This window comes from Quercus suber, unplaced genomic scaffold (assembly GCF_002906115.3).
Source record: "Quercus suber isolate HL8 unplaced genomic scaffold, Cork oak 2.0 scaffold_436, whole genome shotgun sequence".
Classification (NCBI taxonomy): Eukaryota; Viridiplantae; Streptophyta; class Magnoliopsida; order Fagales; family Fagaceae; genus Quercus; species Quercus suber.
Genome location: NW_027069887.1, coordinates 433,071 through 443,335, shown reverse-complemented (window position 1 = coordinate 443,335; position 10,265 = coordinate 433,071). Strand labels below are relative to the sequence as shown.

The 10,265-nt window shown below is 34.9% G+C and overlaps 1 long non-coding RNA gene across 1 annotated transcript; it reads right to left on the bottom strand.

Moving 5' to 3' along the window:
• Positions 1-811: 811 nt before the first annotated feature.
• On the bottom strand, positions 812-7,130 carry LOC111992558 (uncharacterized). Its single transcript, XR_010624382.1, has 3 exons — positions 6,917-7,130; positions 5,420-5,695; positions 812-1,519 (listed from the first exon to the last, which is right to left on the bottom strand). It is a non-coding gene; the product is annotated as an uncharacterized LOC111992558 (long non-coding RNA).
• Positions 7,131-10,265: the final 3,135 nt, after the last annotated feature.

The window sequence follows — 10,265 nt, the reverse complement described above, 5'->3', positions numbered from 1 at the left end:
GAGAGAGAGATTAGAGTGCCTCTTGTGCCTCCTTTTATTTTTAGGGTTTTGTACCCAAACCTCTCTAAGTCTTTGTTGCTCATATTTGCTGTTTATGTGAATCTCTTGTGAGATCCTTGAGGAGCTTTCTTTCACATAAACTTAGGGTTTTCAAGGTAGAGATGATTTCAACATCTTGAAGATCATTATAGTTGCAACCATTGAAGATTAAAAGAAAAGCAAGCGGGGAGCTTGTAGCTGATTGAAGAATTCAAGAAAGAAGTAGTCCGTGGATTCGGAGCCTGCGCGTGGTCGTGTCAGGAAGTTCTACTGGTGGGTAGCATTAGGAAGTCGAGCGGGGAGCTTGTAGTCCTTCTGTAAGAACTTCAATTCTTTCATAGTGAATTCTGTTATGCCTTGAGGATCGGTGGGTCAAATCCTCCCCAGGTTTTTACCGAGTGGTTTCCTGGGTGATCATATCTTGTGTTATTTATTTTCCACTGCTTTATATTCTTGATATGATTGTTTGGATTGTTTTAACCTAGAATTGCTTAATTTAACTAAGTAACAACTTGGCTAATTAATCTAGGCTACGCAATCTGTGTGTTTAAGGGGTCTAAATTTCCAACAATGAGGATTCAGGAGTTGAAGGATGAGGCTAAGCAATGGGCTAAAGTGGCTGCCAAAACCACGGACGAGGTGAAGGAGTTGAAAACTTTGGTTGAGGATTTGAAGGCTAGTGCTGCGGAAAAAGATGCTCGTCTTGAAGACCTGCAGAAAAAGAGTGACGAGCATAGTATTCTTCTCTCCAAGGCGAAAAATTGTGCAATAACATCAAGACAACTAGTTAATTGATCCTAAGATTTGAAGTATAAAATACTTCCTTGTGGCAATTCATTTGCAACTTGCTGATTATCCAATTGATTAATGGAATAATCGAATAAGAGATGGGCAGCCAGATGATCACACCTAATAAATTAAAGCATGGACAGTGCTGAGATGCATTGATGACCATAAATATGGATTTCTGATGTGATACAATTGCATTGAGTCAAAACTACTCAAATGATACAACTTCCTTTCCAATTCTATTAAAAATCTATTTATCACCAATGCATAAACTTGTACAAAGTCCAAATTGACTCTTCTCACTTCTGTCTTGAGTAATATGTTCTATCAAACTCATTGTAAACATGATGTTTGATTTATATGAACTTTCAAGTAAGTCCAACCAATACCAAGTTGCAAAAGGGTCTATTTGTGACTTGTCATTAAAGCTAATCAATAAATATGTATAAAAGAAGAAACCTCATGTGAGAGACCATGAGATATTTCCATGTAGTGCTTTGATAGAGTAATTTTTCATTTAGCATTCCACCTCACCTTCTTTGCACTCTTCTCCACAAAATGGGCTAAAGTCCTGAGAGCCCACACAATACTGTACTTGCAAGCTGAAGCTAGCATTTGACCTTGAAGTTTATTAGATGAGGAACTCTTTGTTTAATCTCTTTTGGGGCATAATTATATCTTACTCTCCAACCTTTTCAAAATACAGGTGAAAGTCAACTTCACAGACTTGATGGTTGATAATAAGCAAAGAAGACTGTCAAATTTCAAGATAAGCAAAAACTAGAGTGCTACAAAATTCAGTAGTAACTTATTAACAACCACAAAAATGCCTTAATCCCAAAACTTTAAGATTACATTAATCCTTAAGTGATGCGGGAGACGCAAGAAGATTATTATTTAATATCATTTATGTTTGCAAGTCAATTGTATTTTTATGTTTTAGGTCCTATTAGTTTATTGGGCTATTAGTATTTTAATTTAGAAGTAAGGTTATTTTTGTAATAAAACAATTAGGGTTTCCTAGCCAATTAGAACTAGGGTTTAGCAATCCTTTATAAACAACTTATTGTACTTCTTGAGGAGATAGTTGATATCTTGATGAATGAAAACAATGGCCGTTTGGTCTCTTTTGGTCTGGTGCTGACTACAGGTCTATCTTAGGTGCTGACTCCTAGTGGTTTTCTTGCTTGGTGCTGACTCCAAGCAAAGCTTATTGTTGCTTCAGTTTTGTTCTAGTTATTCTGTGTCATTAAGATGTTGGGATTGGTTACATGTTAAGGACACCTCAACTTGTAGTTATATTTAGATCCTTCTATAATAAAAATTATTAAATTTAATTTTGGCCTTCAATCTTATACACACACACATTTTTTTGGGCCATCTTTGAATAAAAAATAAAAAATATAAATCATAAAGCACAATGCCGGAAGCCCTGACACAGGCGGAAGTCTAACAGGAAGCTGAAAGCATCATATAAGAAAACTAACACCTGAGATGATATCTCTAAGTCAATATTTCATCAGTTGATCTAAGGCTTTGCAAGGTCAATCTCTGACTCAAATTCCATAGAAGTTCAGTAAGATTTTAGGTTCCAAAAGGCTTGGATTACCATACCTTGAATTCTTTCTCATCAAATGCCACCTCTACAGGGTCTCCTGTGAGGGTATACTACAAAAACTTTTCTGTTAGATCTATCCACAGTTGAAAATTGAAGCATTTATATCTTATTTGTGATAATTTTGTAGCCAGTTTATGTAACTTCTAAGTTCAATAACTTTTCCTCCTGTTTCACTAGTAGCACCAGAAGGTAAGAATGATTACCTCATAAAGCTGCAATTGCTCAAGGAAGGCACTACAATTTTTAGGCTTCAAAGCATTTTCCTTATGTTTTCTCTTTCATTTTCCCGAGAACCAAATGGATTTTTTATGTTTCTAGAACCTAGATCGTGTTCTTGTGCTTTGATTTCTAGAACCTGTGGTTTAATTTATTTATTTTCCAGATTGATCAAGGCTTATTATACTTGTTTTGACTTGATTTTTGACAAATCAGGGATTGTCTTTGACTTTTGAGAACTTATTCAAGAACAGTCATCTAAATATTTTATATGATGCCTTGATTACAATGAATGGCACCTTTATATACCAAGGCTTCTCAAGTACAAGCCAAGAATTTCCCTAACCTCTTCTCTAACTAACTGCCATCCGGCATCTAACAGCTTGCTAACACCCTAACTATCTCTAATTAAGCACATGCTACTCCAACTATACACATGGGAAAATTAACTAACTAGTTAAATGCACTCTCATCTCAAAGCAGCACTTGCACACTTTGAAACTTGCAAAAACCTGCACTGGTGCACTTATCTAAACCTAGTATACCACCTTCAGATCTGCTAACACTGTTGGGCAGCATAGGAAGTAGCATACAGTAGCACAACGACTAACAGCAAAGGAAGAGGCAGCAAGCTGCAGGAATCAAGCACACAGGCACAAATACACTGCAGGGCAGGCAACAAGCACAATCATAGCTGATATTAAGGTTCTTAACATACCCTCCCCCTTCAAAACACCCTTCCCACAAGGTGTGGGAACTGGTTCTGTGGCTTGTAAATAACCTCCCAAGTAGCATCATCTGTGGACCCTCCCTGCCACTGCACCAACACCTAAGTAGCCACTATTCCTTAACTCTATGGTCGCTCTTGCAAAACAACCACCAGTTCAGGAGAGAACTGACCTCCATTGTCCACAGGAGGCAGAGTAGGAATGGATAGTGTTATGTCCCAACTTTGGCTTGAGGCAAGATTTATGGAATACAAGATGAATCCATGAATCTTGTGGGAAGTCAAGCTTACAAGCCACCTCTGCAATTCTTAGAATGATCTAAGAAGGTCAAATACCTTGGGGATAGCTTCCAATGCCCTTTTACACCCAACGATTTCTATTTGTATGGCTGCAAACTCCAATACACTCAATCACCCACAGCAAAGGTCCTGTCATGTCTTCTTGCAGCTTCATCCTTTCTTGTGAAGCCACTAGATTATGTGGCTTAAGAACAGCTAGAACCTACTCTCTATTCTTCAAATATGAGTCCACAACTTCTAGGTTATTGCCAAGAATGTAGTCTACCAACCCTGGACAAGGGAACCCATACAATGCTTCAAATGGAGTTAGCTTGGTAGTTGTATGTAAGTTTTTGAACCAAAACCCACCATTCTGCCCACCTTTTAGATCTGTCACAAGCAAAAGCCCTAAGTACAGCTCCAACTCTTATTATCAACTTCTGTTTGGTGATTTGTTTGGGGGTGATATGAGGAAGACATTGCTAAAGCAGTACCCTACAGCCTAAAAAACTCATCCCAAAATGTGGTTGTGAACACTGCATCCCTGTCACTCACAACTGTGGATGGCGCAACATACAAGTTGAACACATGCTGCATGAATAGAGATGCTGCTTAGGCTGCAAAATACGGATGTGCGAAGGAAATGAAGTGCAAATACTTGGTGAGTCTGTCAACTACCACAAGAACAACATATGATCCTGTGACTTTGGTAGTCCATCAATGAAATCCATGCTGATATCTGTCCAAGGCCTAATTGGAATAGGCAAGGGTTGTGATAATCCAGCGGGAGTAGAGGTCTCAGTTTTGACCCTATGACAGACTTCACACTCGTTGATTGCCTGTTTAAATCCTTTTTCATGTCCTCCCAATAGAAATTTTGTTTGGCTTTGTGCAAGGATTTCAAGTAACTAGAGTGACCAGCTAAGGGACTACTGTGAACATGGTTGAGTATCATTGGTTTTAAGGGAGAGTCTTGAACAATATGTTCTTGTAGAGCAGCAACCCATTCTGTAGCACATTTGCTATAGTTAGAACAGTATGTGCAGCACATGATACATGCATTTTCTTGGATGCTATACATGGACAATCTGTGAACTTTCCAAAACTGCAATCAGATATATATTATATTATATCTTGAATATGAATAGATATTGTTTATGCATATCTCATTAGTTCATTCCCCCTCTCTACCTACAAAAATATTATTTGGTTGATGGTGGATACCCCTTAATGAAAGGATATTTGACACCTTACAAGGGGGAAGAAATTTATTTGTGTAGACTACGCATGATGAGAAGATGAAATTTATTCGTGACAACAGAGCTCATTTTATTTGTGGGTTGTAAAGAATGTTTTTATTAATTCTATTTTGGAGTTAGAATGGATATTGTGGGTTTTGAACAATTTAATGTATTTCTTTTTTATTCATTGTAATGTATTCTCTCTTATTATTAGTATTATTATTATTAATCATTTAAAAAATTGACAAGATAATCTTAACAAAATAGTTAAGTCCATTTTGGTAATTTGCACCCAAAACAGCAATTTTACACCAATGTTATCCAAACGCTCAGTTGACAAAACACCACTTTTAAAACCAGTTTTTTAAAACACACATTTTCAAACAGCTAACCCAAACGAACACTACAACTATTACTTGGTCAACTTCTCACAATTTCCTTTTTCTCTTAGACAGAAAGGTAGTATTATAAGGAGATTATAACCTTTCGATTTCTCCAGAAATGACATACCTTTGATAATAGTGTAATCATCTTATTTGCTTTGGGCACCATACATGAATACTCTAGTAAGGCTTAGTATGTCAAGGTAATCACCCATCTTTCTTGCTTCTTCATCATAAGCTCTTGAAGGCAATTTCTCTTCATTCATAGAATGCAAATTTGTACAAACCATTGACTCTGGAAGCATTCATGCAAAGTTTGCCTCTGCACAAAGTTTAACACAAATGATTGCCACAGATTATGTGACTCCTCCAAACCATGTGTGTGATACGAGAAGGTAACATACTGCAGCACCAGAGAAAAGTTATTGTTAATTTTATTCAATTAGTTAATTTGAGGGGGGTGTGGGTGGGAATCATGCAGCTAGCTATAGTAGATATTAAGCTCCCAAATCAATGATCTAGTCATCTCATTTGATTTTAACGGCCTCTGGATGGCCAATGGCATAAAAAAGTTGAAAAAGAAAAGTTGGACAATCACTATAAATCCAAACCAACCAAAGTGGAAAGATCAATAATTGATCATATGCCAAGAAAGTTCATGATCTTGGATATCCCAATAATTGTTATAATTATTGTTCTTTCTAATTAGCAGGTGATCTAATCTTGGATTAACTACGTTACTTCTAAGAGAGAGAGAGAGAGAGAGAGAGATCAAACCTAAAGTTTTGTTTGGTAGATGGAGTTGAAAAGATGAGGATGGAGAATTAAAAGAAAAAGATATGTTGGTTGGATTTTGAGGGACATGGGGATAAATTTGTAAAGAACTTCTTCAATTGATGAGATCTTCCAATAATGGTTTTTTTTTTTTTTTTAAAATAGAAAGCAGCCTGTGGACAATTTACAACCGTAGGTCAGTTGGAACATGTGTAATTTTTAGCCATCAATTGAACTATGATGCAGCAAGCCACAACAAATTAGATAAATTTGTAAAGAAATAAAGGGATCTTCAACTAATAAGATCATCCAGTAATTTTACTTTTGAATAGAAAGCAGCCAATGGACAATTTACAAGCAGAGGTCAGTTGGAACATATTTGTAATTACGAACCATAAATTAACTATGATGCAGCAAGCTGCAACACAATTTGTTACAACTATAGTACATTACTGATCAATAAATATGTAATCTAGAAAAAGAATGAAATGTTTTTACAAATATTGTAACCTGATCCAGCCAATGAATTGGGCCAAAAACAGGCCATATAACCAATATTTAGGCAAGATGCAAACAGTGGCGACGCCACTCGGAGTCCAGGGTGTTCCCAGGAACACCCTGACTTGAATTTTTTTTTTTTTATATATAATAATTTAAATTTTTTTATTTGTTTACCCTTAAAAAAAAAAAATAGGAACACTCTCAAGTAATATCAGGAACACCCTCAAAATTTTTATGCCAAACAAATTTTGAATTAAAATCTTAAAAAAAAAAAAATGTAACAGAGAATCTCAAAAGAAAGAAAAAAAAAAGCCAAAAATCATCAGTTTTTGTCGTCACAACCACTCACCACCACATTGCCGGTCACTTCCATGTCTCCAGCCACTTCCATTTTCTCAATCGCAGTCTCCCCACCTGCTTCAGCTTCTTCTTCCTCGCCTTTTCTTCTCCGTTCTATGTTTTTCTTCACTTTTCCGCTTCTCTGTTCTTTGGTATTTCTTGTTTTGAACGCCTAATGTTTTGTACACTAGAGTCCTCCTGAGCTCCTCCCACGTGAATACTGAAGTCATGAGTCAAAAGTTCTCAAAATTTTCAACCTTATCTTCAAGCACCCACGTGTCCTAGCTTTAACTTTTGCACATTGATTTTTTTGTTTTTTTTCACTATTGCATTTAGTAAGCACATATACTTAGTACTATTATTAAACTACAACTCTTCTAAACAAAAAAGATTATACTACAACCATAATTATTAATATTTAAAGGAATTATTATGTCAGACTTTAAAATCATTTTATATTTTTTAGAGAATATATATATATATATTTAACGGTAATTCTGAAACGGTACACCAGTATTAACTAATATAGAAATATTTCGTTTCTCTAACTAAACCGAAACGGCCTCCGATACGGTATTGGAGAGGCAAGGGTGTGTGCACACATGAGGTGTGTACTAATGCACAGTGGAGTATGTGCTAGACTGCTAGTAGTTAGTAAAAAAAAATTAATAAATCAACTAAACATCAATAATTAATAATTTAATTAACTAATACATTATAAAAGACAAATAAATTAAATTATGTTAAGCTAAACAATAATTAATAATTTAATAATTAATGAAACAACAGTATACCAAATTATAGTTTATAAAAGACAAACAAATTTATGAAACAACTAAACAACAATAATTAATAATTTTATTAATATTTCAAATGAACTTATAGTTTATTGTATAGGTACCTTTGTTCATTTCTTTTCTTTTCATTTTTTTTTTCCTTTTGAGGTTTTTCGGTGTACAGTATGCAAATTTGTTTTGGTTTTAAGAACATTTTTTTTTAAGCACAAACTTCATGCTGGCCAAATCTTGAATTTCGGCCGGTATTTACTGAAACGTCTCGAAACAGACTAAAATGACTCGAAATTTTTTCAAAGTGGAATAGGAACACCCTGGACAAAATTTCTGGAGTCGCCACTGGATGCAAAGGAATTTGAAAAAATTCATCAATTAAATATCCTGTAGTCGAGAGGAAACCCAATGAAATCTGACTGTAGTTGAGATCTCTTTGCTTAATGGCATTTTTCCAGCTTACCAAGAGCACAGGTAATGTTTACATATTTATATTCATAACTACATGCATATCTATGTGAGGTATGAAGGCCATGTTTCTCTACTTATTAAACTACCCTGTTCATGTAATTCCATGGTACCTTAATGCATCTCACTACTTTGATGAGATAAAGACGCTGTTTTTTTCTGGTGTGCGTACGTGTGTGTTGTTGAGATTGCAATCAAAATGCTCACTTGAACAAGCATCAACTAACCTTATGACCTTCAATTCAAGGGAGATGCAGGGCAGCAATCTTCAACTGTATCTTAAAGCAAATTTTGCTTACTTCCCTTGATCCAATATTTTCTTATGTAAAGTGGAAAAGGATAGGACAACAAAAGAAATGCATTCACAGAAAGCCAATGGTGGATGCATGTGAGGAAAGGATGACCAAAAATTTGATTAAGATGATGCAATCACATGATGTGAACTTTATAGAAACTAACATCTAATGATTCTAATCCTAATATGCATGATCGTATTGTCATATGCATGAGCATGTGAATTAACCCATATCATCAAAAATCACATTTTCATCCGATTATTTATATGAAACTAAATCAGGCCTAGAAATATACCTGCATGCATGGCATCTTTCAAGTGATTTGATGGTAAATTTCCTTCAATAATGTAGACTATTTTGCTGTTTCTTTCTCCTTGGATCAATAGACAAATCTTCCACTTAAGTCTTCAAGGGAATTGTGCTTGCGGTGTTGTGAAGATAATTGTATTGTTTGAGTGTTTGAAAGATGATTGCAGTGTTTGTAGTGTATGAAAGATGATTGTTATAAGTATTATTATGATTGTATGGTAGCACTATCAGGTATTAATTAATAGATATGTACACCCTATGGAGTAGATAGAGAGAGCATGAATTTATTATCATGCAACATTCCAAAGGCTCAAATAAAGATAACTACATAAAAGTGAAAACCAGAAATAAATGAGGTAAAAACAATACTCTTTACTACCAATTCTTTTTAATCTTACTTCTCTATTTATTTTTTTCCTACTTTGGGGCTGGCCTGCCAGGGGAGGAGTAGTACTGTGCAGCTTAGTCAAAGCTTACTTACAAAGCCTTTTTCAATATGATGTTTAGTCCAAGCAAATTTCACATCATTAGTAACTTTTTCCTTAATGTACTTTTGTAGATAGGAAAAGCAGCAAAACAAATTTATTTCATATACGTTTCTAACAATTTCATGAAAACAAAATCTCAATTTTAACAGGTGTATATAACCACAACAATAACACACGGATATATACCAGTGTAGCTTGATTTTGGAGAGTCTGTACGCTTGATGAAACAATATTGGCAGCCTACATATCCAGTTATAAAAGCAACCCGTTAGTGTCTAATCAGTAACATAGTTGCAAAAACATGTGAATATTAGTGAAAATGGATGATGTACAACAAAGAATTATTCTGATTACATCACAGAGCTCTAAACATTATAGCATTTCCTACATCTATTTCCTCAAGGTTGGGCAAGAAAGTAAATCTAAAGAGGGCTTTTGAAACATATAATTTAACATGTAAAAAGGTACAATCCTTTTGGTGCGATTCATTTTGTGTGACACAATAACATGCAGGCATGTTTACAAGGTTGTATGGAAAAGGATCTCCCCATTTGCTTTTGAAAGAGAGTGTCCAATTCAAAGTGAAGATTTAGTATTTAATGAATTTAAAGGTGAACATGATCCCACCTCATTAAAATCAGTTCTCATTCCTTATTTGGCAGAATGCAATTTTAAATGATATAACACTATATAGAAGCTTACATTTCTGAAAACTAAATTTCAACCATGACATGGATCCTCTCCATTGCAGGCAAACCACATAAAATGTTGTAATTATTGTTATGATTGTGTGCAATTACTATCAGGTGTGAATTTATAGATATGAGCACCAAATGGAGTAGATAAAGAAAGTATGAATTTATTATCATGAAACAATCCATGGCTCAAATAAAGGTAACTATATAAAAGTGAGAACAAGATATATTATAAATTATTATAGTTACATCTTGGACTATATCATGTAGCAGAGGAAGAGAACTAATGTGGTTCCTTATATGACACAATAATAA